This window comes from Brienomyrus brachyistius, chromosome 11 (genome assembly GCF_023856365.1).
Source record: "Brienomyrus brachyistius isolate T26 chromosome 11, BBRACH_0.4, whole genome shotgun sequence".
Lineage (NCBI taxonomy): Eukaryota > Metazoa > Chordata > Actinopteri > Osteoglossiformes > Mormyridae > Brienomyrus > Brienomyrus brachyistius.
Window position 1 is genome coordinate 19,253,963 of NC_064543.1, and position 24,567 is coordinate 19,278,529.

The 24,567-nt window shown below is 49.2% G+C and overlaps 1 protein-coding gene across 1 annotated transcript in view; it reads left to right on the forward strand.

Annotated features, from left to right (window-relative positions):
* Positions 1 to 24,567, forward strand: part of LOC125751459 (zinc finger protein 536-like) — a 70,740-nt gene that overhangs the window by 8,057 nt on the left and 38,116 nt on the right. The window lies entirely within an intron of this gene.

The window sequence follows — 24,567 nt, forward strand, 5'->3', positions numbered from 1 at the left end:
AATAATCCATTGATATTGGCTTGTAAAATGTGAAAATTGCTAAGACTGTGAAAGACTGGGTAGTGTAGGAAGAGGGTCATCCAGTGTAGGGATGTCAAGTGGCCAGAGATGGCAGTATGGGTGTCCATCGCTTCTGGGTGGGTCTGCACCTTTGGCGTCATGCCCACCACTGGGCATGTCAGTCCAGTGTCCCTGAGTCATGTGACCATTCAGGTGGACACCGGCAAGGTCTCCAACCGCAGCCTCTATACTTCCTGAAAACTGTACGCTCTCTCTCGCTCTCTTTCTCTGTCCATTGCTCAGTGAGTTTCCAAAGCAAAAGAGCACGGGAGGGCTAAGCCCCTCCCTCCAGTGAATGCCAGTCTTTCAAACCCGCAACTTTTGTCCCATTTCATGAAGCCTCGGTCCGTGGAGGGCAGGAGGGCACGGCCCCACAGGTCTCATAGAAATCCATGACCATCATCACTTCTGTGTCCGCCATCACCCACACGTACTCCCCCCCATACCACGCTGCAGAAGTCACACAGAGGAAGCTGTCTTCGGCTGGGGGGTGGTATTTTTGTTTTCTTTTTAATGAACAGGATGTGGTCGCCCCAAAGTGTGCATCGTTTGCCGGTCGCACGGCGAGTATCTTCATTCTCCCATACACCCTGCTTGCTTATTTTTATATTTATTTATTTATTGCACTGGTGACAACGCAGAGCACAGCCGTGCCCGCCCACCCCCGCGACCCTCCCCCCCCCCACCGCAATTTTGACAGAGCTAAACTTGAATTACAGTAATCAGCGATAACATCTCGGCTGTGAAAGAAGGTCGAGGCGAGTCCCTTTCTCCTCTTCAGCGGCGGATCTGTGTAGCGTCTGGAGCTGGCCTCAGGATGTCCTTTACAGATGCCACTCGTTTGCCTGTGTGTCACTAATAACCCCTAAATACACCTGGCTGTCCGGCACCCCCACACTTCACTGCGTTCTACTCCGTCTCACTCTTTTTTTTTTAATGCTGGATCACCTTGGCTGGAGAAACAGGGGCCGCTGTCATTTTGGCTTCATAAGCAAGAAGAAATAAGAACCCCCCCCCAAATGAAACAGCATTTCTGAATTCATTATGGGGGGGCCTTTGAGCCATGCTTCGCAGGAGGTGGCTTTCAATGAATGACAAGTGTGGGGAGGGGGGCATCCTGACCTGATGTAATACTCTGTAAAGGGGTACTGGGAGGCACTTCTTAAAGGACCATGCTTGTTCAGTAGGGGTGGGGGGGGGTCCACTCTGTTGTGGTTTATTGGGGGTTGGAGTCTGGCTGAGGTATTGCTCAGTGGGTTAGGATGCTGTGCCTGTGATTAGAAGGTCACTGGTTTCCGGGGCCTTGAGTGAGGCCCTTAACCACCAGTTCCTCTGGGGACTTTTATTTCTAAAAAAAAAACATCACTTTGGATAAAAATGTAGGATTTATATTCAATTTGGTATGGAATATGTCAATGAGGCAGAAAGTCTGTTAGAGAAGGGTGTTTCTCGTGGGGTAACTGTGATCCCAGGGAATGTGGCCTAGTCTGACCTGAAAAGAGAGAAATCTCGCATGTGCTATGGCCCCTCCTCTCCAATGCTAGGCCTGTTTTTGTTGTTGGTGATATACTCCGAATGGGGGCCGCGGTAGACGATAGCCCTGCCACTCTTCAGATTTCAGATATACGGGCTAAATACTCGGCCATAGAAAATTGAAATTGAATTTGCTTTTTGCTGCCTTGGGTTATAAGGCATGGATATCCATCTCATTACATAATTACGGCGGGAGTAATTACACACACTGATTTCCCGTACCATGTAATAGACGTGTTTAGCAGGAAACGGCCGGCACTGTAACCTGGCAAAACAGTGCCTTACCCCCCCCCCCCCACACCCCCCAGACTGCCAGTGCAAGATTCAAGAAATTCAAGAAATGTAGTTTGTGAAAGAGACGGCAGCCTTATCAAACCCACCTGTGTGGTAAAGCTCCGGTGTGTGTGGATCAGGAGTCTGCATGGAGATCCAGGAATCTGCCAGAGAGAGCGGAGCAGCCGTCTCTGCCACTTCGCAAGTCGGCGAGTGATTTCTCTACCCACCGTATTTAGTGTCAGTGCTTTGAAATGAGGACAGTCCTACTTCTGTGTATTTTCCCAGCTAATTATGTGGATCTCTCGGTGAATTATGTCACTGTCTTTCGGTATAATTGACTTCCATTACTGCTTTTGAATCTGCAAACCTACTTTTACTAACCTGTAATTTACCCACTCATTTCAAGCCTTCTGCTTCAATCTGTCATGTAATTTTTTTACATGAAATTTGAAAAGATGTCTTTTTATATTAATCTAATTTATTACAGTGCGGCATTACAGTGCGCTAGGTCAAAGCCGCTGTCTTACATTTCCAGTTTCCCTCCGTGCGCTGATTGTCTGATTGGCAAGTCGTGTGTGAATGCAAAATGAATGATATCTCTGTAAATCCACACACAGTGTGACGTAAAGAAGCTCATTTGTACACCCCAAAATTCACGCTTCGTCCCCACCCAGTGCCCCCTATCTCCTTTCTCACTAATTGCTGAAAGGTTAGTCATTTATACATACACCCCTGACCGTAACAGATAAGTGGTTAGAAGATGGATGGATTTATATATGTCCGATTGACTAATGTGGCTGTCACGGGGAGGGTAGTTAGCGGGGTAGGTCGTTATTAGCCTTTATTATTTTGGTATTAATAATGATTTAAGGCGTTGTGGAATTTCCCTTTAGGGGTGTAAGGCATGATGGGAGGCAGGCCACCCGGTTCGAATAGGGCGTCGACAGTGGTTGCCATGGGAACCCTGTCTTTTAACTTTTTTGATTTTTTTAATTCCATGTTTCCCAAAATCCTGCTAACCTTTTTTTCTGAATAAGCCTTTTTTTTTTTTTTTTTTGGGAGGGGGGGTGGTGCACTCTCCCCATTTCTGTTTTATGTTTTTATAATTAAAACATAACATTTATCGTCGGGTAACAGAAGGCTGCCTTGCTGGGGTGGGGAGCCGATTTAAATATTAATATTTTAAATACATCAGCGTAACATCGCTTTGACTCTCAGGAAGAGTGTCAGCGGCTGGCATGGAGATGCCACAGGGCCGTCAGACGGGGGGGGGGGGGGGGAAACAGCCCGAGCAGATGCTCTTTTAAAAACGGGTATCCCGTGAACGCAGAACCTCCAGGCCCAGTCCGGAAAACCCCAGTGATCCGCGGCCGAACCCAGGGCATGGCCTGCCCCTCGCCGCCCGGAGTATGGCCACCTGTCCGTGCCAGCATGTCCCCAGCGAGAGGAGCCCAGCGCCCTCTCATCGGAGGCGTTGTCATGCAAATGCGCGGCTGTTTGAACAAGTTAACTTGCGAGATGATTGAGGTTGTTCCCATGTGAAAGCGCGACTGAATTCATTGACCTTTGTCTCATTAAATATGGAGGACGAGCCATGTGACACCGTGACAGAGAATCCAGCTTTTTTCATCCTCTCTCTCTCTCCAAGATGCACACACACACACACACGCACACACACACACACACACTGAAGTGAGCAGCACACAACACTAATGCAACCAAAATCGTGGGCAGACACAAATGAGCCCAAGCAGGACATTTCCGTCAGCTGGTGGCGTTCCTTTTATCCCCCCCTGCCCACCCCCCACCCCGTCACCATCTCTGGGACAGACGGACATTCATTACTTTGCTATGTGTGTCCATTCCATCCTTGTTCCTAACCCCATTGACAGGCCACATAAAAAGGGTTTTTGTGCTGCAGACCCTGACATGAGACAGATAATGACATGAAAAGTTTGCCTCTGTTATTGAGCGATAGTCATCTCCTAATCAGGGTGGGGGGCTGGGGGGTGGGGCGCGTCGGAGAAAATGTAAGTCCAAGGATTAAGATCTCCATTTTTCTTTTTTTTTTTTTTTCTTTTTTTGGCCGTGCATTCCAATTGTTCTTAAAATATTTGGCAATGTCAATTAGTAAGTGAGCAGAGCTAGCTGATGAGCGCAATTTTCCACTAGACTGAGCGCCCTATTGTAGTGGAGCGAGCGGCAGATTTCTGGGGTCATTATCATTCCCCGTTAGCCGGGGCCAGCTGCTCCTCGCGGCTCCAGCCAAACTTTACACCACGGCTGGGGCTAGCGAGGCAGCAACAGGGGGCTGGGCGGGCCATGCGGGGGGAGAGAGGGAGAGGGAGTGGGGGAGGAAAGGAAGACATGGGTGAGAGAGTGTGAGAGAGAGGGAAGGAGGTGGATTATTGCTTCTTACATTGAGAAACTGAAAGTTAAAAAAAAAAACCTTTAAGATATTATGGCAGGAAAATCCTCTTTTCAGACTCACTTCCTGCTATCCTGCTGCCACCTCCCCCTCCCCACCCTCACCACACTCACACCGCACACACACAACACCCCCCCCCCCCCCCTTCCGCTTGCAGACTGGGGGACACCAGCTAACTGAATAAACCACAGCAAATTGAAGTTATGTCATTATGTACCACAAATATGTAGAAAGGCTTTGGTGGTGCTGGGGGGTAGGCGGTGGTCGGGGAGGGGTGGGTGCTGGAGAGGGTAAATGAGCTCTCTCATGCATCCTTCTCCCCTCGCTGTGTGTCTGGCCTCTAAATGGCCATGGAGGGAGCAGACAGGGGCCCTGAGACTCGCTCCACGGGTCTGCCATCAATATTTAAAAATAAAAGGGATCCCTCCGAAATAAAACATAAATATTTGCCTTCCATCTCACATTATAATGAAGGCACGGCTCGCCCTGATTTGATTTTGTTAAGGTTTTTGGGGGGGGCTGTTTTTTTTAAGGGTGAGGGGATGCTTACTCAGTTAGCGTGTGTTTAATATTTCATATATGCCGCGTGGTGCATTGGCGGGCCCCGCTGGACGATGGCACCCTGGACCCTGCTGTGGGTACGGAGTACATGACGGGGCTCAGCCCTCCCTCACAGGTACCAAGGATGGGGGGGTCTGGGGGAGGCGCAGAGAGGAGGCAGCACCTTAGCCACCAGATTTCCTCTGCTCTGTGTACTGAGTTGGATGCCCACTGTTCTTGACCATGTTGCGGTGTCCTGCACACAAACAGCAGCCAGTGAGGGTGCAGCAGCAAGCAGGTGTGTGTTAGGGGGTGGTGTGGTGTGGGGGGGGGTGGGGGGTGAGGTAGCATCGTCCTGGTAGTCTTCCAGAGCAGGGTGTCCCTCACGACTGGCTGTGGCTGCAGAGGGGATGGTTACCACACGATTCCCTGAACTGCCATGCAAACTGCTTGGCACAAAGGCATGGTGAATAAAACAGCAACACAGCCCTGTGGGTCCCCTTACTACGGTACCTACACCGTTATATCATAAGGCAGCTGAACAATATAATAATAATAATAATAATAATAATAATAATAATAATAATGTCTATTTTGTTAAAACTATAGCTTTGGTCTGTGGCAAATGTACATTTCTGCCTCAAGCCTCCCTCCCCTCTCCCAAGATCCTACCTTTATATATTCCAAAGCCATATAGCTAATCCCACTCGCCTCTCCTACCTGTGGAAAGTTAGCATTAGTTACGTGCAGCATCAAAGCCTCGTCTGGGCTTACAGCTGCCAAGCGTCTTGTCCCCTGTTATTAGACATCCAGCTGTCAGGGAGAAACGGGAGGAAGAGAGGCAGGAAATCTCTCACCAGCCATATGGTAGGGAGATCTGCCGGCGCTCTGGGCTCCGAGGAGGGTTCAGCGCCGGTCCTCAGGCAGGCGAGCGAACGGCAGGCTAACACGGCTCCCCGCTCATCTAATATGCAGCCTGAGAGAGAGAGGTGTCCCTTTAAAAGGAAAAGGCAAAAATAATGGCCTTTGTGAGCAGCTCTCTGCCCTGTGTTATGTGCTCGAGCACCACGATAAATCAGGGAAGAGGAGCAGGGGGTCTTCATTGTATGTAATGTTTGGTTGGGGGATGCACACGGACATCTACATTTCTACTCGTCTACAGTCTGCTTTTATTTTTGTTTTTCCCTTCTCGGGGTGTTGACGTTTCTGCATTAGGGAGGTGATGACTGCCTTCCCCGGCACCATTTTGCCAAACCCGCTGAAGCACAGTTTCATGGCTCCAAGTCAGAAACGCTTAACGTGGCCTTAATGTGGGGACAGTGACTGTCCCAGCCCCTCTGCTGTTAAATGACTGTTGTGCCCTGATCAGAACGGACTAATTAGCATCAGCGGCTACATATCGGATCGTGGATCCCTTGCGCTGGAGCATGTCCCAACATGCCAGTGGAGGCGGGGGTCTTTGGGAAAATAAGTACAGTGTCAGAGGTAATAAAAAACAACACAAATAAAAGCACTTGTCTGGTGCGCGGTGCTAAGCGGCCACTGTGTAACGAGGGAAATATCGATTGGGGAAAGTTATACAGCACAACCTCTGGTGGCCGCTGTCGTCTGTTCAGTGATTGGTGTTGCGCTGCCGGTTAGTATGACGTGCATGTAATCGGAAGGTCGCCGGTTTAAATCCCAGAGTCAGCAGAGTGATTTCACCTTTAGGCTATTGAGCACGGCCCATAACCTCCAGTTGCTCCAAGGACTGACTGACCCGCTTTCAGTCGTATGTTGCTTTAGATAAAAGTGTCTGGTAAATAAAAAGCTTAATTGTCTTTAAGGTGTTTTTCTTGGCTGCTTTGCGGGTCCCAGCCCCTCCGGCACACTGAGGCCGGCTCATTCTGAAACGTGACCAGTTCCCCCTCCTTTTGTCTTCCTCTTGCGGGCTTTTAAGGCAGTGTTATTTAAGGCACCCCGATTAGGCCATCGAGGGCTGAAGGGAAATAGTGTTTGTGGGCATGAGGACACTGCTGTTCGGGCACCTGCCCCACCTCCCTGTACACAGGGCCCCGGCGACAGTGGGCACCCGGGCCCCGCTGAACTTCTTTGTACTAAGCCTGTTATAAAATCAATAAACAATTGTGCCGTTCTCTTTTTTTAAAAGTGTCCTTTCTCGTCCAGATATGCTCCGCTCTCTTCCCTCTGGTGATACTAGCGAAAGGCGGGCTCTCTTTCAAGGTGCACTGCACACATGCAGATTCACTGGGATTCCAGGTCTATTGCACTTATCTGTCAGCTGTCAAAAAGGTTTCTGAAGGCTGTGCATCTCCAGCTCGGGCCCAGAGACCAAACCCGAGTGCTGTACGTAACGGTGAGCTATCGGCAGCTCTGACTTTCTTTATCGGGAAGCTTACGAATCAGACAGTCGATTGAGCCCTCCTATTATGGGGGAATGGCTGCCGGTTACACAGTCTCCGTACCTCCTATTCTCCTCACGCTCTGGTCCTGAATTTTAGGCCAGGTTATATCTTCTAAAAGTCCAGTTTTTGCCGTTAATTTTCCTTTATGCCTTTGACAGCAGATTTTTATGAAATACAAACCATTAAAAGTTATGCTAATCAGTGTTAAACTCCTGGATTCCCATAGGACAGGCCTAACGGGCACATGATATGAGTGCCACGGTCCCTTACGCACCGGTCTGGTGACCTCGATGTTGGGAGTGCCCGTGGCTATGCCCCGCTGCTGCTGCCGTCGGTCAGCCCGCTGGTAATTACGGGTAATCATCAGCAGCGGAGGCTCGACTAATGAGACAGTGTTGTGTGCGGCGCTCATATGGACCCCGGCCCTCGCCGGGAGCCGTGTGGATAAGGAGGCTGCACTTTGTTCTGTGCGACTCTGCCAATTTGAAATGCTGCCTTTACCGCATGCTTGCGTCCGTTCACTTTCTTTATCTATCCCTTTATTTCTTTGCTTTCTCTCTCTCTCTCTCTCTCTCTCTTTTTTAATGCTCCGTGTGATTAGCATATTTCTCCAAGCTGTCACTGCCGCTGCCTTGTGCGGTGAGCTGCCCAGATTGGCTGGTCGTTTGGTGACCGTGGCCCACCGCGGCCGGCTCCCTGAAGCCCCATCATTGTGCCGGGGAGTTTCACTGGGGAAGGACGCGAGGGGGGCGGGTTGTGATCATGCGGGTGCCACTCAGGGACCACCATGGTTACAGCGGGGACCTCCCCCACATATAAAGCACAAACAGGACCATGTGACAGTGAAGTGGCATCCACCTGCATCCTGACACGGTCAGGATTCCACAAAACCCCAAACGGGATTATGACCGTAAACCCGCATCCAGTCCTCGTGTGGGTGGACGGCGGAGTTGGCGGTAACTGCTGCCCTGCATGTGCCACATGAGTGACACGGGTGGAATGTTGTGGAATCGGGTCCCGGATGTGCTCTCTAAAATATGACTGGGCCTCTGCATCTCCAGCCAGCCTGCCCAGGTCCAATTTAGTCAATTAAACCAATTAAATTCCTCTCCCTCTATCATTGGCTGGTGAGAGACAGACACTGCAGCTGACAGCGGGGGCCCTACCCCGTGTGCCTAACCCCTGACAGATCGCCCCGCCTCTCCTTCTGACACCCCCCAAGCTGGGAACCTCCTTCTCTGTCTTGTGTGCCTTTCTGGTGGGATGTATGATTCTGTTTGTCCAGCACATGTGTGGGGTAGGGGGTCGTAATTTAACCCCTGCATGGTGATGGGTGCGATACCAGGAGGTTTTCAGAGCTACCAATAAAAATAGGAGGTAGGGGGTCAAGGGGTATCCCACCTCCCCAGACCTGTACTATCGCATTAAACGCTGCATTGTCTCTCAATCTTTTTTCCACACTGCCTCTGGGATGAGCATTGACCTCATTTGTGAGGACAATAACCCCCTTGACTTTGGGGATTAAGCCATGAAACCTTTGTGGATTAATTAGGCCCAGAGCTGAATTCATTTAGCTATGTCGGAATGCTAAACTGGGGATGCACTCAGGTTACCATCGCTCTGTTAAGGACTCATAAGCATCAATTAAATATTTACGTCGGCCACATTGATGCTGTTTTGCCTCTGTGAGGTTGGGCGGCCGTGGATGATAGGCCAGCACCGGGCGGCCATGGATGATAGGCTAGCACCGGGCGGCCGTCGATGATAGGCCAGCACCGGGCGGCCGTCGATGATAGGCCAGCACCGGGCGGCCGTGGATGATAGGCCAGCACCGGGCGGCCGTCGATGATAGGCCAGCACCGGGCGGCCGTGGATGATAGGCCAGCACCGGGCGGCCGTCGATGATAGGCCAGCACCGGGTGACCGTGGATGATAAGCCAGCACCGGGCGGCCGTCGATGATAGGCCAGCACCGGGCGGCCGTGGATGATAGGCCAGCACCGGGCGGCCGTGGATGATAGCCCAGCACCGGGCGGCCGTCGATGATAGGCCAGCACCGGGCGGCCGTCGATGATAGGCCAGCACCGGGCGGCCGTCGATGATAGCCCAGCACCGGGCAGCCGTCGATGATAGGCCAGCACCGGGCGGCCGTCGATGATAGCCTAGCACCGGGCGACCGTCGATGATAGCCCAGCACCGGGCGGCCATGGATGATAGGCCAGCACCGGGCGGCCGTCGATGATAGGCCAGCACCGGGCGGCCGTCGATGATAGCCTAGCACCGGGCGACCGTCGATGATAGCCCAGCACCGGGCGGCCGTGGATGATAGGCCAGCACCGGGCGGCTGTCGATGATAGGCCAGCACCGGGCGGCCGTCGATGATAGCCTAGCACCATGGCCGAGTTCCTCCAGATATCCATAAGGGAATGCTGGAGTAATGAGCACAGAGCGCTAACACTGCTGATGTGGGAATTGTATTGTTTTAGTTGTCTTGGTAACAAAGCTAAGTGTTTGTTTGGGAGGATCTAGCACAGTTGCAATTGAGTTAACACCTTTTGTTTTTGTTAAGAGCATATGTTATTTTATTTTAAGTTTTGTGTGAAAAGAGCTGTGAGCACAGTTTGCACACAAATGCTTAAAGTGTTTAACGTACTGAAGGGGAACAAAGGAAAGCTGCAAACACGGGCATCTGCACTTTTTTCTTTATTTATCACTTCATCACACGTTAGCGGGATTAAAGAAATGTGTTCCATGCTCACCTTGCTTGGTGAGTCATTTTTTTAATGCCAAAAGATTCATATAAATTGTGGGGGGGGGGGTGTTGCTTGAAATATTTCGGGTGACAGTCACCTGCGCTTTCCAGAACATTCTGGCATCATTGCCGTAGTCTCTCTGTCAGGCCTTCATGCCAGACTTATGTGGCGGGACGGAGCCGTATGAACGAAAACATGGCACCACATTCATTCTCTCGCTCCACCAGCAATGGCGTCTCCAGGCTCTTGTGGATGGAGAATACAAGAGACGAGGGACCGCATTTCAGCGTTCGCATTGGAGGAGCCCATTGTCACATCACCCCTCCCCTAACCCTGGGACTGCAGGAAGTCAGGAGCCCCACTGGAGCAGGATGAGCCTCCCAGCTTCCTCTGGGGCCACTAGCTGTCTGAGATGTAGATTAAGTCCCGGCTGATCCGTGCAAACCCGCTCTACCCAGCGAGGACAAAATGGCCGCCACAGGTGAGGGCTAATCAGGCTTGCACAGGCCTCGGTGGGGCAGGATCAGGGACGAGGCTCCACAGCGAAAATATTCTGACCAAGCGGATGCGGCGTCATCAGGCTCGTGCTGAATCGCCTTCCCTGTGGCCCATTCGGCCTGGGTACCAGATTTCTGTCTCAGCACTGTTCGCTTTTTGTTTTAATTTCTCTCACCGAAAATAAATAAATAAGCAAAGAGAAGAAGACACTTTTCAGAGTTTGAGAAGGAGAAAGTTTGGAGGACGTTTCTGGATTGCGTTCACGAGAAACAAGCTGCTCGCAATCTGATAATGGCAGCGTGTCAATGAAATCTATTTCCATGAGCTTTATTTTTAGTCCCGGTGAGACATGATGTGGTCGCACAGGAAAGAGCACTTATGTAAAGTTATAAACCCTGATGCCTTTAGAGAGACAACGAAGAGCCTTTTTGGGGTTATAGCTAAAATGCGCTTTTGAAGAATGGCGGTGTTGAACGGACAGGCAGATCCGGGGGCAGACTTTGAGGGTCCTAAAACGCGCTGTGCTCCTCAGGTGGCACGTTGGCGCCTGTGCGCCGTTCTCCCAAGCGTGGCGGAGCGGTGCCAGCGTGGTGGATGTTCACCTGCCTCGCGTAGCAAGTCCTGGACGGGTCCAAGAAGCCCCCGGAGACATGGAGAAGGGAGCGCCAGCGTAGGGGCGCGGCGGCGGCGGCGGCGGTAGGCTCGTTTGGCAGCGTGCGACCGAGCTCCAGAGAGCGAAACAAACGCTGGACGAGTGCAGCTTGTCCAAACCCCCCCTCATACTGCATTGGGGGGGGGTGTATCTTCCTGTTTAATTACATCGATTCCCTCTCTCACGCGCCATTGAAGTCCGCCAGCTCCTTAGGAGTATGAGTGCAGCCAGGAGGAGGAGGAGGAGGAGGGGAGGAAGGGAGGCGGGGGGTGTCGAGGGGGGGCTTCTGCCGGGGGTCCTGGCAGCCCGGGGAGAGTGGTGGGTGTCTGCACCCCCCGCGTCTCCTGCATCCCGGCAGCGACACTATTTCAGGGGCACGCTGCTGTAAGAGGATCCATCTGCTTGTTGGCCACCAGTGTGGGGTGCTGCCACCCCCCACCCCCCACGCTCTCCTGCCCCCCCGTCTGCTCCGTGGGCGGGCCTCTGAAGATAACACGTAACACGATAACGCAGGTGTACCCACCCTGTTAACCATCACCTATGGCACGGGCTTGCCTTTGAGATGTGACATCAGCTCACGGGTCCTCGGGGGGCGGGGGGAGGGGTCGCGATCGCGATTCCGCCCTTGTCGGCTCGCTGATGAAAACAGCCCCCAGATTTCACCCCCCCCGTTGTCTAATTCTCTATATATTTATCCCCTTATTTATCAGTGCGCTGTTTATCTGTCTTTAACAGACTGCTGAATGGAGATTACTAAAGTCTGCAAATTAACTCTGAATGTCAGTGAAAATAGTTTTCTGTAATAATCTAAAAGGCTTCTTTTTTTAACCTTCTCTCCCTGCCTCTGATTTTGACCTAGTATTTTTTTCCTTTTTTTCCCTTAACCTCCACATTAAGAGTGTATTTATTGCATTTAACAGGCTGATTGGAAATGAATAGGAATAAATTAGCTGTTAATCCTGTAATGATGAGGTAATAGTTAAAGAGCCTGCATTATTATTACAGGCCTGATTTGCATAGGCCCTCCCCCACCCACTGCACCCATGGCTCAGTATTTTAATATATGCAATCTGGCGCATGGATGTTGCGATTTGGCTCAGTTGTTTTGACCTTTCCTTTATGCAACGCTGGCCACTTAAGGTGGTCGCGTCATGTTCGGTTTGGGGAACATCATTTGCTGGTGACCCCCTCCACCCCCCCCCAGCCCAAACTCCTCCCAGGAGAGCAGGATTCTCTAGATATCAGGTGTGGGAAGCCCCAGACTCTCTCAAGTCTAAGACAGGAAGTACCTTTTCCTTGACGGATTTCAGTTGGCTACCAATTAGATTTTAAGCAACATAATGAAGATGGAAGCAGCAATATCCAGATGCTCGATCCTGTACACACTCACAGCCACCACCCTCTCGCAATGCCCTCACGCCACCGCTGCCTCCGCCCCGTTCACCTGCACTGCCCTCTCGCCAACGCTGCCTCCGCCCCGTTCACCTGCACTGCCCTCTCGCCAACGCTGCCTCCGCCACGTTCACCTGCACTGCCCTCTCGCCTCCGCTGCCTCCGCCACGTTCACCTGCACTGCCCTCACGCCACCGCTGCCTCCGCCCCGTTCACCTGCACTGCCCTCTCGCCACCGCTGCCTCCGCCCCGTTCACCTGCACTGCCCTCTCGCCACCGCTGCCTCCTCCCCGTTCACCTGCACTGCCCTCTCGTCACCGCTGCCTCCGCCCCGTTCACCTGCACTGCCCTCACGCCACCGCTGCCTCCGCCCCGTTCACCTGCACTGCCCTCTCGCCACCTCTGCCTCCGCCCCGTTCACCTGCACTGCCCTCTCGCCACCGCTGCCCTCCGCCCCGTTCACCTGCACTGCCCTCACGCCACCGCTGCCTCCGCCCCATTCACCTGTACGGCCCTCTGTTCACTGCCGCTTCATTCACCTGCACTGCCCCCTCGCCACTGCCGCTCCATTCACCTGCACTGCCCTCTCTTCACTGCCGCTTCATTCACCTGCACTGCCCCCTCGCCACTGCCGCTCCATTCACCTGCACGGCCCTCTCTCTCGCTACCACCTTCTCCTTTCCTCCTCCATCCGCTTCTTTTCCCAGCCCGGGAAAACGGGCCATTGTCCCACATATCATGGATCTGACCATATTTCAAACTGAAATTCATGCATCCATTCATTTTCTGAAACCACTTGTCCTATTCATCTATCCCTTTTCTGAAACCACTTGTCTTATTTAGGGTTGCAAGGCTACAGGCGCAAGGCAGGGAAAAACACAGGATGGGGCGTCAGCCCCTCACAGGGTGTGCTCACGCACCATTCTCTCACACATACACACCTATGAACAATTTAAGGACTCCAATTAACCTCAGTGTGTTTTTGGACTGAAGGGGGAAACTGGAGAATCCAGAGGAAACTCCTCAACCAAAGGGGGGAACATGCAAACTCTGTGTGGAGTCCCAGAGGTGTGAGGCAACAGTGCTAACCACTGCGCCACTGTGCCACCCCTCAAGCTGAAATTAAGTATGTAAAAACCCTTTTTTCCCTTTAAAGGTCAGACATTAGTGCTGGTAAAAATTGATCAGTGGATTTATGAATTTAGCTTGTGTTGGGCCTCCTTTGTAATGGAAGATTCAGTCGAAAGCTTAAGGCCGCATTGTTTCCCTTTGACAACGCTTCGGCGAGACACACTGCAGCTGTTCCCCGGCTCACAATGGCAGATTAATTAACACAATCATGTGTTTCTGGCTTCTGCTCAATACGCAGGTCTGCGCTGGGATAGATAGGTAAATCCTACACACGCACTTCGAGGCACAGAATATACTTATGATGGCTCCAGCTACTAGATAGATTTCGATTCTTGACTGGTCAACTTCAACTCAGGGGTCTAATTGGACCGGAGCGTTTCTGGGAGTAAATGTTCCTGAAGCTTGTCGTTCACATCCGGTTGCCTCTCTGTGCACATAACGGGAATTATGAGCTCCGTTCCTAATTGAGATTCTGAAGGCCAACCCCCCCCACGCCCCCCCCTCCTTTCTTAGCTAGTTTCCTGACATTTTAAACTGTCTATTATTCTGCTCCGCTTTCAGGTGCAATGCTGTGCAAATGGCACGCCGAGAATTATGTATCTTTTTCATACAGTTATCCATCAAAGACTATTAGGGGATCGGTCTCACTGCTTAAATCATTACCCAACGCTCAGATCTTTCCCCACTGATCTTATTACTTACAGCCATTGTCGCTTTATGACTCTGCCTCATTTTTTGTTCCCCCTCTTCATCTTTTTTCCCTCATTTGTCTTTAACAATCGTAGTTTTGATATTCTGACTCTGTACCGAGGCTGGAGTTGAAATGAGAATTCCGTTAACAGTCCACATTTCGCTAAAGTCCTGGGGGGGGGGGGTGGGGGGCGTAGGGGATCACCGGCGATAACGGCAGAGTTTGCCTTTAATGAAACGTGCAGGCGTTATGAAGTCGCTGTGGTGTTTTCACAAAAATGGGTGTAGATCAAGGTGGGGTGAACACCTGCGTGGTGGTGTCACCATGCATCCCTCTCCCCCTGCCTCACCTTGACCAGCTAGACAGTTCTTTCTGATCCATTTTGAGTAGAATCAACCGGAAATTGCCATTTTGCTGGACTTTGCCCAACTGGGGACGTGCACGTCTGCCGTGCACTTGCCTACCTGTGCAGAAGCATGCGGTGATTCCTCTCTCTCAGGCTACCTTTTGAAGTATTTCATTGCACGATGTCTGCCCTTTTCGGCTGCCGGGATTCGGGGGGATTCGAACTGAGGCCAGGGGCACAGAGGCAGTGCCAACCTCGGGTCCCATTTGACCGCAGCGGTATGAAGTGTGGTTCCGACCTAGTCAGAGGGGAAGTGGTCTGATTGGAGGAAACCACGGGATTCATCGATGCGGGCTGCCGTGGTTCCCCTCTCTGCACCGCATGCAGTTAACATCAGTCAAGTTGCCCCCGCTGGAGCAAAGAAGGGGGTGTGCGGGAGGAAAAGAGGAAGAAGAACCCTCCCCCGCCACCTTATCCCAGCCAATTGGAGCTCTCCGTACGGGGCTGTCAGTGGGAGCTAGCAGATCTGTGCAGAAGCAGCACCACGTTGCCTTCCTGTTTGATGTTTCAGCTTAAAAGTGTTGATTACCCCGTTGTTGCAGCATTCAGATGCATGACACTCTATTAACCGCCGAACTCTGCGCCGTGACGGAGTGGGCGGTGTACACCCTAACAGCCTCTGCTTCTCCAGGTGTGCCATGACCTGTAGTAATGTTTGTAAGCCTTTATTACTCTTAAAGTGTGCCCGGCCGCTGGTTAATCACATCGTCCATGAGGTACAAAAGTCATCCGGATGAGATCTGGCTGGTACTCGGCCCCCGTCACTGCCTCACAAGCCCATCAGGCCGTGGAGAAAAGGCTGGCCGCAATGCCACCTGGCACTTAACCCCTGGTGCTTCCTGGACACCTCTTCCCCCTGCGTCCTTCTGAATCTCTCGTTTAGATGCCTTATCCGCTGAAATCCTGACTTACAGGTTATGCCTCACAATGTCTGGGGGTGTGCGTCGTCTCTTTTAAAAAAACATGGCCTCCGGGGCCCTATTGAAAGGCTTTGAAAGGAACGGAACGTTGGGGCGGCAGTAAAGGAGCAAACGGCATAAATACCCAAGCCTGCAACCCTTAACCTTGATGCTGGTATATCTCTCTATGACTAAATGGAAGAGCACAATATCTTCTTTTTTCGTTTATGCACTTCCACCCAATCAGTATATAGAGATATTTATAAATATATAAGATAATGCTTAGTGGGACAAATTATTGCCATCATATTGCTGATACACAGATCCAGATTAATTTGTAATTAGTCTTGAGATGTTGAGTCTCTGAAGATAAAGGACTCTAACTTCCATTTGCGATTCCATAAATGCTGATCGCTTAAAAGAACAAACGCTTAAAGCCCGATAAAAATAGCTTAAGCCAGAATTATTTGGTTCACTGACAAATGCAGACACATATGTCTGAATACCCCAACAATGTGGTGGCTTAGAGTAAATTAGTTTTAAATAAACTGTTATTGTTTTGTTGTAAACATTTTTTAGTGGATTGCATCTTCATAATGGAACCCCAATCGCCATCCAGGCGTCAGCGTCAAAGGGGGGGGGAGGGGGGGGTTAAAAAGGGATGGGAGGGCAGAGCAGGAAGGAAAGCACCTCAAGCCCCCAAGCTGGAACATTATTATTTAATTTTCCAATATGCAGTTGTGATTCTGGATTTGTGTCGCGTTCAGGATCACATTAATTTGCACCAAATGTCAAATATCTCCCTCGGATCGGAGGTTTGACACACGCAGGAAGACATAAGGGTTTTTGTGAAAATACCAAAATAGTTTTTACTCATATAAGACGGAGTCTATTAATAGTTGAGTCATCAGGACAGCAATGTTCCGAAATGGCAAACTGTTAGATCCCCCAATGGTGATTATTATTCTCTGTCGATGACCTTCATAACAAATTAACATTCTGGGAGTGGCGTCGTGCCTGCTCTTTAATGGGGATATGGAGATCGGGTGAGGTACCCTTCCCCTCTGTGCCGTAAACCTTGAAGTGTGAAGTGGGGAGTGGGGTGGGTGGGGCGCTTTCAGGCCGTGTGTGTGTGTCTGTGGCGGGGGGTGTCTTCACCCGAGACAAAGTGAAGGAGATTTATTTTATTTCTTGTTATTGATTTTCCTTCATTTCCAGGCAAAGAGCAATTTTATGATGTTAATGTCACAATATTGCTGTTTTTTGATGGGGGGGTGTCTTGAATACGTGGGGGGGGGTACTGGTGGGTGTCGATGGGTGCTGGGCAGGGAGGGGCTTTGTTTGAAGCCACTTTGCCACAACTCACGGCTTTTAATTTATTCTGATTGAACTGCTCATACATGAAATGTCGCAGTGTTCGACGTCGCAGAATGAATTTTATTTTCCATAACGTTTGGCCTGGCTCTGTGTATGATAAAAAGGGAAATATATCCCCCCCCCCCCACCCAATTTATGAGAGCTGAGCTGCCATGATGACAAGCAGATATTGTTTGGCAGTGTAAGTTAAAAACAAAAGGGTATGAGAAGCTGACCTGAAAGAGGGCAGGGGGGTGCACAGTGACACTGCCCCCTGCTGGTTGCTCACGTGAAAAGTGCATGTCTGCTCTTTGCGGTCATAAACAGGGTATGGATCACTCACGCCTGTCACCAGATACCAGTGCCCTGCCTCATGATGTATAAAAGCAACGTTACTATTTTTGAAATCCTCAGGCGGTAGCTTTGAGGCCAGCGAGCCACACCAGCGCGGGATGCACCAGCGGTCGGGTCATTCGGCTGACGCAAACGAGGAAGTCTACGATGTGGCGAAGATGTCGGCCTCTGGCTTATAGCTTCAGATTTGGTCTTCCTGATAGACGTGCATTTTTACAGTCGGGGTCAATAACCCCCGTTAGTTATACGTTTCACTCGCTGCTGATCTGCGGCGGTGGAAAAAATAGGAAATCAATATCAGCCTGGGATGATACTCCCCTCCTTAAAGTCGCAGTGTCTCCCATCACTCTTGGCATATGCGGGCTGTTCAGCGGCCATGCTTCGCACACTGAAGTCAGACACGCTGCTCTGCACCAACGTCCCTTTTCCGAACGACTGCCACACTTTCGGATCCCGGAAAGCCTTCTAGAACTCTCTCTGAGATCTGAATGCGGCCGGCCGTCTCGGATCATATACCATCCAAAGTGGGGGGGGGGGGGCGGGGTGTATATTTACGTAAACCTATATACATCAATCCCCAATCTCCTCGGCCAGAGGGCCAGCCCCCGTCGCCGCGGCTGTCGTCAGGGCCCCCCCCCCCCCTGGTGTTTTCACCCCTAGCTGTGATCAAGCGGCTGGGTAATAAAGTTAGCGAGACCCCATCACTTCTCTGGCTGCTTCAGTATTTTTTTTTATTTCTTTGAAGCTTGGAGCAGACTTCACAAAGACAACAAAGATGGACCCTTGCCAAGAGAGAACTTATGGCAGCTTTCCTGGCTGGGGAGCCTGGTGCCGATCTTCCCTTTAAAGACAGTGAGGTGCCCCTTCTGTCTCTGCTAATGCAGGAGGGGAGGCACTGGGGCTGTAATCATCGACAATATGTTGACTCTTTGGCTGTACCATCACTTGCCACTTGAAGAACGTTAATCAGGGCCCTCTTCCGTACCCCCCTCCCGGACATAAAAACTAAACACGACTGCCTTTTGTGTCCAACCCCCCCACCCACCCCGCCTATGTAAAAAAAAAAAAAAAAAAAGGTCTGAAAGGAAATAATAATCTGTTAAAATGAAACATTTTATCATGGCTGCGTTTCAGCCCGTTAGCTCTAATTAATTCCTTATACAAAGTGTTAACACAAAGCCTTACATGGCGGTCTTAGAGTAACACGACCGAGATCTTTGGAGGTAGGTAGATGTAGGAGGTATCCACCATCACCCTGACAGTGGTGCTGGGGTGACAGTGCAGAATGGAAAGAAAACCGGTAATTTAACCTAATTCTACCGTTGACTTTATCTCTGACATTTTTCCCAACAACAAAACCAAACACACACGCACAGACGAACCCCACCTAATGTTTCCCCCACACCACCACAGGAGCTTCTTCTTTCCCACTTTTTTCTCCGCTGAATTTTCTTAATAATAGCATTTTAATTCACGCCGGCACTAATATAAATAAATGCTTCTGATTACGAGCTCCGCGACACAGGTGCATGTTTGTTGCAAGGAGAGGCATGTTCATTAATTCTCAGCCATGGAAAGTGTCCCGTGCCATAAACACACAGTCCAAAACGCATCCGCTGATGAATGGATGCACAGATTGCTAATGCACCATTGTACGCTGCTGTGTTGCAGGGCTTAGGAGAGCCGCTGCCAAGTCCAGGCTCAATGGAGGTGCAACAACCCTTTCAAGGTCTAGATTATGCATGATAGAGTGAAAAACCTGCTGTTTTTCACACGGGGCAGCAGATTATATAGGAAAACAGTGTCCCCTCGGTGCTGCCGTACCATGTGTTCTTAAATTTTATCTCCTCTTGCAGTTGGATGTCTGCGGTTGGGGCTCGTGTTGTCTGGAGCAGACCGCATCATCCTGAGGGTGGCATAAGGTTCCGGCTCTCCGTTTGGCCCCGGGAGTGACGCCGTACGGTTTGACAGTTAAAAGGAGCCCCCCAGCATCATGCCACGTACGAGGGTCATCATGTAGCTGCCCCCACCTTCGCTCAGCCTCTGCCCCGTCCCCCGATTTCATCTGCGTCTGCCTCCCGCGCGTTTCACTCCCACCCCGCATAACCACGTCTGTGATTCATGTAAAAAAAAAATTTTAAACAAATAACAATGACAACAACATTCACATTATTCTAAATACAAATTCTAAAACCAGCCTGATCAAAATGACTTTTGTTTTGCCGCATACCCTGCTTGCAGCAGGATAAAATAGTTTCACGGGAGACAAAGGGGAAAATTCAGCCCGAGATGGCTGTTTTTCAGTCCCTGCAAAAATGTTTTATTAGGGGAGTGAAGAACACCTGCCTTAAAGAGCCTTTCCCAACATCTCCCGAATGCCATTTTGCTTAATTGACTTGGAAATGGCCCAAATGTATTGCTGAATGCAGTCTAATTAATATTAATAATAAATGCCATTATTAACATCAAAGAACATCTGGTACCCCTGTTTACTAGCAAGCCTTATATGAAGCACATTTTGTGGCCGTTTCATCTCACAAACGTTGTGCAGTAAACATTATTTATTTATTTATTAAAAATAAAAAATACACAGGTCACAGAAGCCCCTGCCCAATTGTGCTGGCCGGTGTAAACTCTGGTGCCTGTTCTTAAGACTTTAAAAAGGTTTATCTTGGATTGTGTTGTTGCCTTGATACTGGGGAGGGGGAGGTCCTTTGTGTGCATGACATTAAAAAAAGGAAAAAAAAAAAAAACTGGGATACTACCAGCTGCTGTACGCGGGGTCACGTCAGGAGTACAGCAAGATAAATCAAACACTAAATAACTTTAATCTAAAATTTCATTAAGTACTTCTTGTCAGGTAGTAAAAGCAGAGATAATGCAGGGGTGTTTAATGATAATTGGTATTTGGTTAATAAATTCTGCGAGTTCAAATGACTTTCTAGCAGTGCGTAGAATGCAGGGCTCAGCAGTAACTAAACCTCAAATTGATTAACTCGCATGAACCGGCCGTTCACAAAGATGGCACTGGTCCAAATAAAGAGAGGAGCGGTGCGTCCGCCGGATGGTGTTGTGTTGCTCCGGAGTAAGGAAATAAATCCCCCGGGGGTGCATTTTTAAAAGCTAATGCCCCTCAGATGATGTCATCACCTTTTACTTTCTTTCTGGGAGCTGGCGCTCCCTTTTACGGCACGCGCGGGGGAAGAAAGAGGGGTCACAGGCTCGCGCAGACGTGCGACACATTAGAATAATGGAAAGAAACATCCTGTGTTTTTTATTATATATTTTTTTTCTTTCTTCCCCCGCCCCCCATTCCCTACGTGTGATATCGCAGTAATCAAAACCGCAGCACAATTTAGGTCGGACGTGTGATTGCAGAGGCACCATTAAAGGAGATGGCTTCCCCCCCCTCACCGCTTGTTGTTATGTTTCTTTGTTTTTTTTTTCTTTTTTGTTTTTCTTCAGCCATTAGCGAGAGCAGGGCGTGGCCCATTTGGAGACGACTTGTCCAATGCTCAGTCTCCGAGGACAGACGCATACGCACACTGTCTGCTTTTGAGCTGCTAGAAGATGGCTCTTGATGGGCACACACACACGCACGTAAGCACGAATATATCATATGCGTGCATTTATGCGTGTTCGAGTTTTTTTTTGTGTGCGTGCATTTCACCCCGTGGCCATATGTGCACGCGTGTGTGTAACTGCGAATTCGCTGGTAGGTGCTTGTGCACTCGCCGCGTCCCTCCGGCTCTGATCTCCTGCCTGACAGCCAGCTCGGTGACTGGTGGTCACACTCCCAGATGGTTTGGGAGACTTTACCGCAGTTTGATCTTCCCTTTTTGTTCTTTAATAGCACATCACATGTCTGAGAGAGCAAATACACCCAATACAGGACCTTTATTACTCTTTAATCTGAAATGGAGGGAAGACGTGAGATTAACATATTCGCGGATCCAAGGATTTGTCATATTATGTATAATTAAACTAAGCGTGTATGTTTCTGGTTTCTGCCTTTTCGTATTGTTAATCAGGGTTATATTACAGAGGGTTTATCATTATTATTTTTAATGTTTTATTGGTCGTGATAACGGCAGCAGCAGCTGCAATATTGCATTATATGGAAGCCACTGGAGATGATTGCAATGCACTGGGATACCGTATAAGTCATTCACAGGCAATTACATTGTTCGCTGTGTCCAGGGGCTGACGGGAAACTCGATTGAGAATGACGCGATCGGAGGAGGTGGGGGTTCGGGGGATGGATCTGGTCCCACCGCGACACCTGCAACATGAGGCAGTGGGGCATTGGTTCGCGACCCTTTGTGATCGAACTTTTCCGGCGACGGCTCTTTGCCATATACGCGTTTAAAATTTATCTTATGCATTGAAGGTCGTGTGGGTAACGGTGTCGCAGGGCTGATTCTCCGAAATTAATAAAGTGTGAACAAATGTGCTTTTAATTTTCACTGAACGTAAACATTATTAATAAGGACCCCTTGTTGCTGTCTGGCGGAAATCAGTACACACTGGCATCATAACACTGTTCGGAACTATTCAAAATACCACAATTTTATGAGAATAATATGATAATTAACCCTCATTAAGTGTTTTTGGTATGAATCATTTTGCATTAAATGATGTGTTCAAATAAGGTTTATACTCCTTAATATTCAAATTTTTATTATCCATATTTTTCTTTTTTCCCCAAGAAGTCAGTGTGCCAGTGGTCTAATAATGTAAGACTTAAGTACCACGCCTGACTTTGTTAAACTGCCGTTTAATGGTATTTTTGAGATGTATTTTCCGTTCTCTATATTCGTAATGCTTGTTTAATAATAGCATAGAATCCTTTTTTAAATATATAATTTCCTGCGAGATGCGTGCCTTCGGTCACTCTTCGGACTTAGGGTTTTAAAACCATGTCCAATCATAAGGTGCCTATGTGCAAGTGCCTTTAGAAATATTACAGTCTGCGTAATATTTCACGTGTGTTTGTGGGCGCTATGGAAAAAAAAGAAAAACACATTCACTGCCGTGCAGACTATTCCATCCCATTCCAAAGGAAACGCTGCAGCAACTCACGAAATGCAATTTTTCCTGCTTATTTAACAAGTCATAACTATTGTGGGTAGCAGTGAAATAAACATGGAATTGAATAGCTAGCTGAATTATTTTTTATTGTTAAAATAACTGACATCACTGTATACATTTCTCACTACCCTATCCAGTTACTTCTGCATTTCAGCTTTTCGCATATTTGGGAGAAGCAGAGCTTTTCTTAAATTACTGCTGAATGTCTGGTTTTCTATTCACAGGTCCAGAGAAAGCTATTTGAATTCACACATTTTTAGCAAAAATAAATAACTTCATGTGACCCTAACCAAGATATGTTAGATACAGAGAGTATAAGGATAGATAGATAGATAGATAGATAGATAGATAGATAGATGGATGGATGGATGGATGGATGGATGGATGGATTAGTAATATGTTGGTGTGGTTTCAGGTTCCAGTAGGGAGAGGGTAAGCGGGGAAGACATTGGTATGGTTGTGTATCATGAAGTCAAGTGACATTATAAACCAGAAAATGGTTAATTGTTGGCTTTCTATCTGATAGTTTTTTGGGAACATCTATGATGGAGACCGGTCAAAATTATTGTTTCAGGCTTTAAATCAATTTATTAAACCCATGGCCTGCTTGTGATTCTCGTTTAAATTTGAAACTCACAGATTTTCCCCATTGACTGAAAAAAAAAGAAATGGAGAAAATCAATATATAGCTTATAGTTATAGCTGGCGCGTTATCCTGTATCTCTCTGTCCTAGACACTTTTCCAGAAGACGATGTATAATGTATGGGGTGACCTTCAAATGTCATAAATGTGTTGTGCAATAAACTGTCAATATTTGTGGTTATGCGAGGCGGGATGACTTTTACAGTAATTGGAACAGCCGTATTAAAGCAGCGGATCAGTCAGCTGATTAAAGACAAAGGCCCGGCAAACGGCGGCACGGGGGACTGTTTCCCCGCCAGTTACTAAATGAAAAGATACAGCGAGAGGGTTTTATTTGGATGTGTGTGTACGTGTGTGTGTGGGGGGGGGGGAGGGGTTGGGGGGGTGGTTGTTATGTCCAAACAGACAGTGATATGGTGGCAGGGACAGCTGATGGGGATATCGAGGGCTTAAAAACCGATTGTTTTCAAGCACCCCCCCCCAGGCCCCCAGCCGCTCCACCCCCCACCGTGTGACTCTCCTCTAGGACTGAGGAATGAAGAAGGGGGTGGGTACCCCACGTGGGGTACGGAGAGCAGCTTCCATCAGGGGGCACATGGGAGGGGTGGTGCATGTAAATATGTAAATTCACACCTCTGCGTGTGTGTGCGCGTGTCTGTCTGTCTGTCTGTCTCACAGAGTTGGTTGGGGGGGCAGGGAGGAGGGGGTGGGGCAGGGAATCATGAGACTGAAATCAGTCTCGACACTTAATACCACCGGAGATGCAAACTTTGTCATCTCTGCTTCTTAAACTTTTTAAGGTCTTCTGTTTGATTCAGGAGACAAGGAAAAGGAGCAAGCATTCAATTCTGATGTAACAATGCACAGCGTAACAATGCACAGCGTAACAATGCACAGCGTAACATCGAACTTTAAAAAAAAAATTAAAAAGCATCAAACAATTTTAACTCTGTTTGTGTTGCTGTGGGTCATGCGCTGACCAGAGTCACTGACTGTTTCACTAGCCTTGACCGCGCTTTACTTATTCATCTGGTAATACTTGGGAGGTATACCACGATCTGCGTATGTGTGTGTGTGGATTTGGTTTACATTACATTGTAGGGACCAAATTTCCCCCACAATGTAATAAAAGCCTGTTTTTTTTATATTGTGAGAACCATTTTTCAGGTCCCCACAAAGGTCGTCATGTTGTGAATAGCGTATTCCTCATAGTAATGAAGGAACAGTCCTCAGAAGGATAGAATTATGAACCTGTATTTGTGTGAGAGTGAGTGTGTGTGTCTGTGATGGTGGTATGTGTGTGTGTGTGTGTGGGGGGGGGGTTATAGGAACTGCTGGTCATTTATGAAAGCTTCCCATAAAGCAGCGATACATCAGACCGCATGTAACGGCTCAATCCAGCTGTGGCGGCAAGCAAAGTCGAATTCCTGCCCCTCACACCCCAAAGGCCGGATGCACAT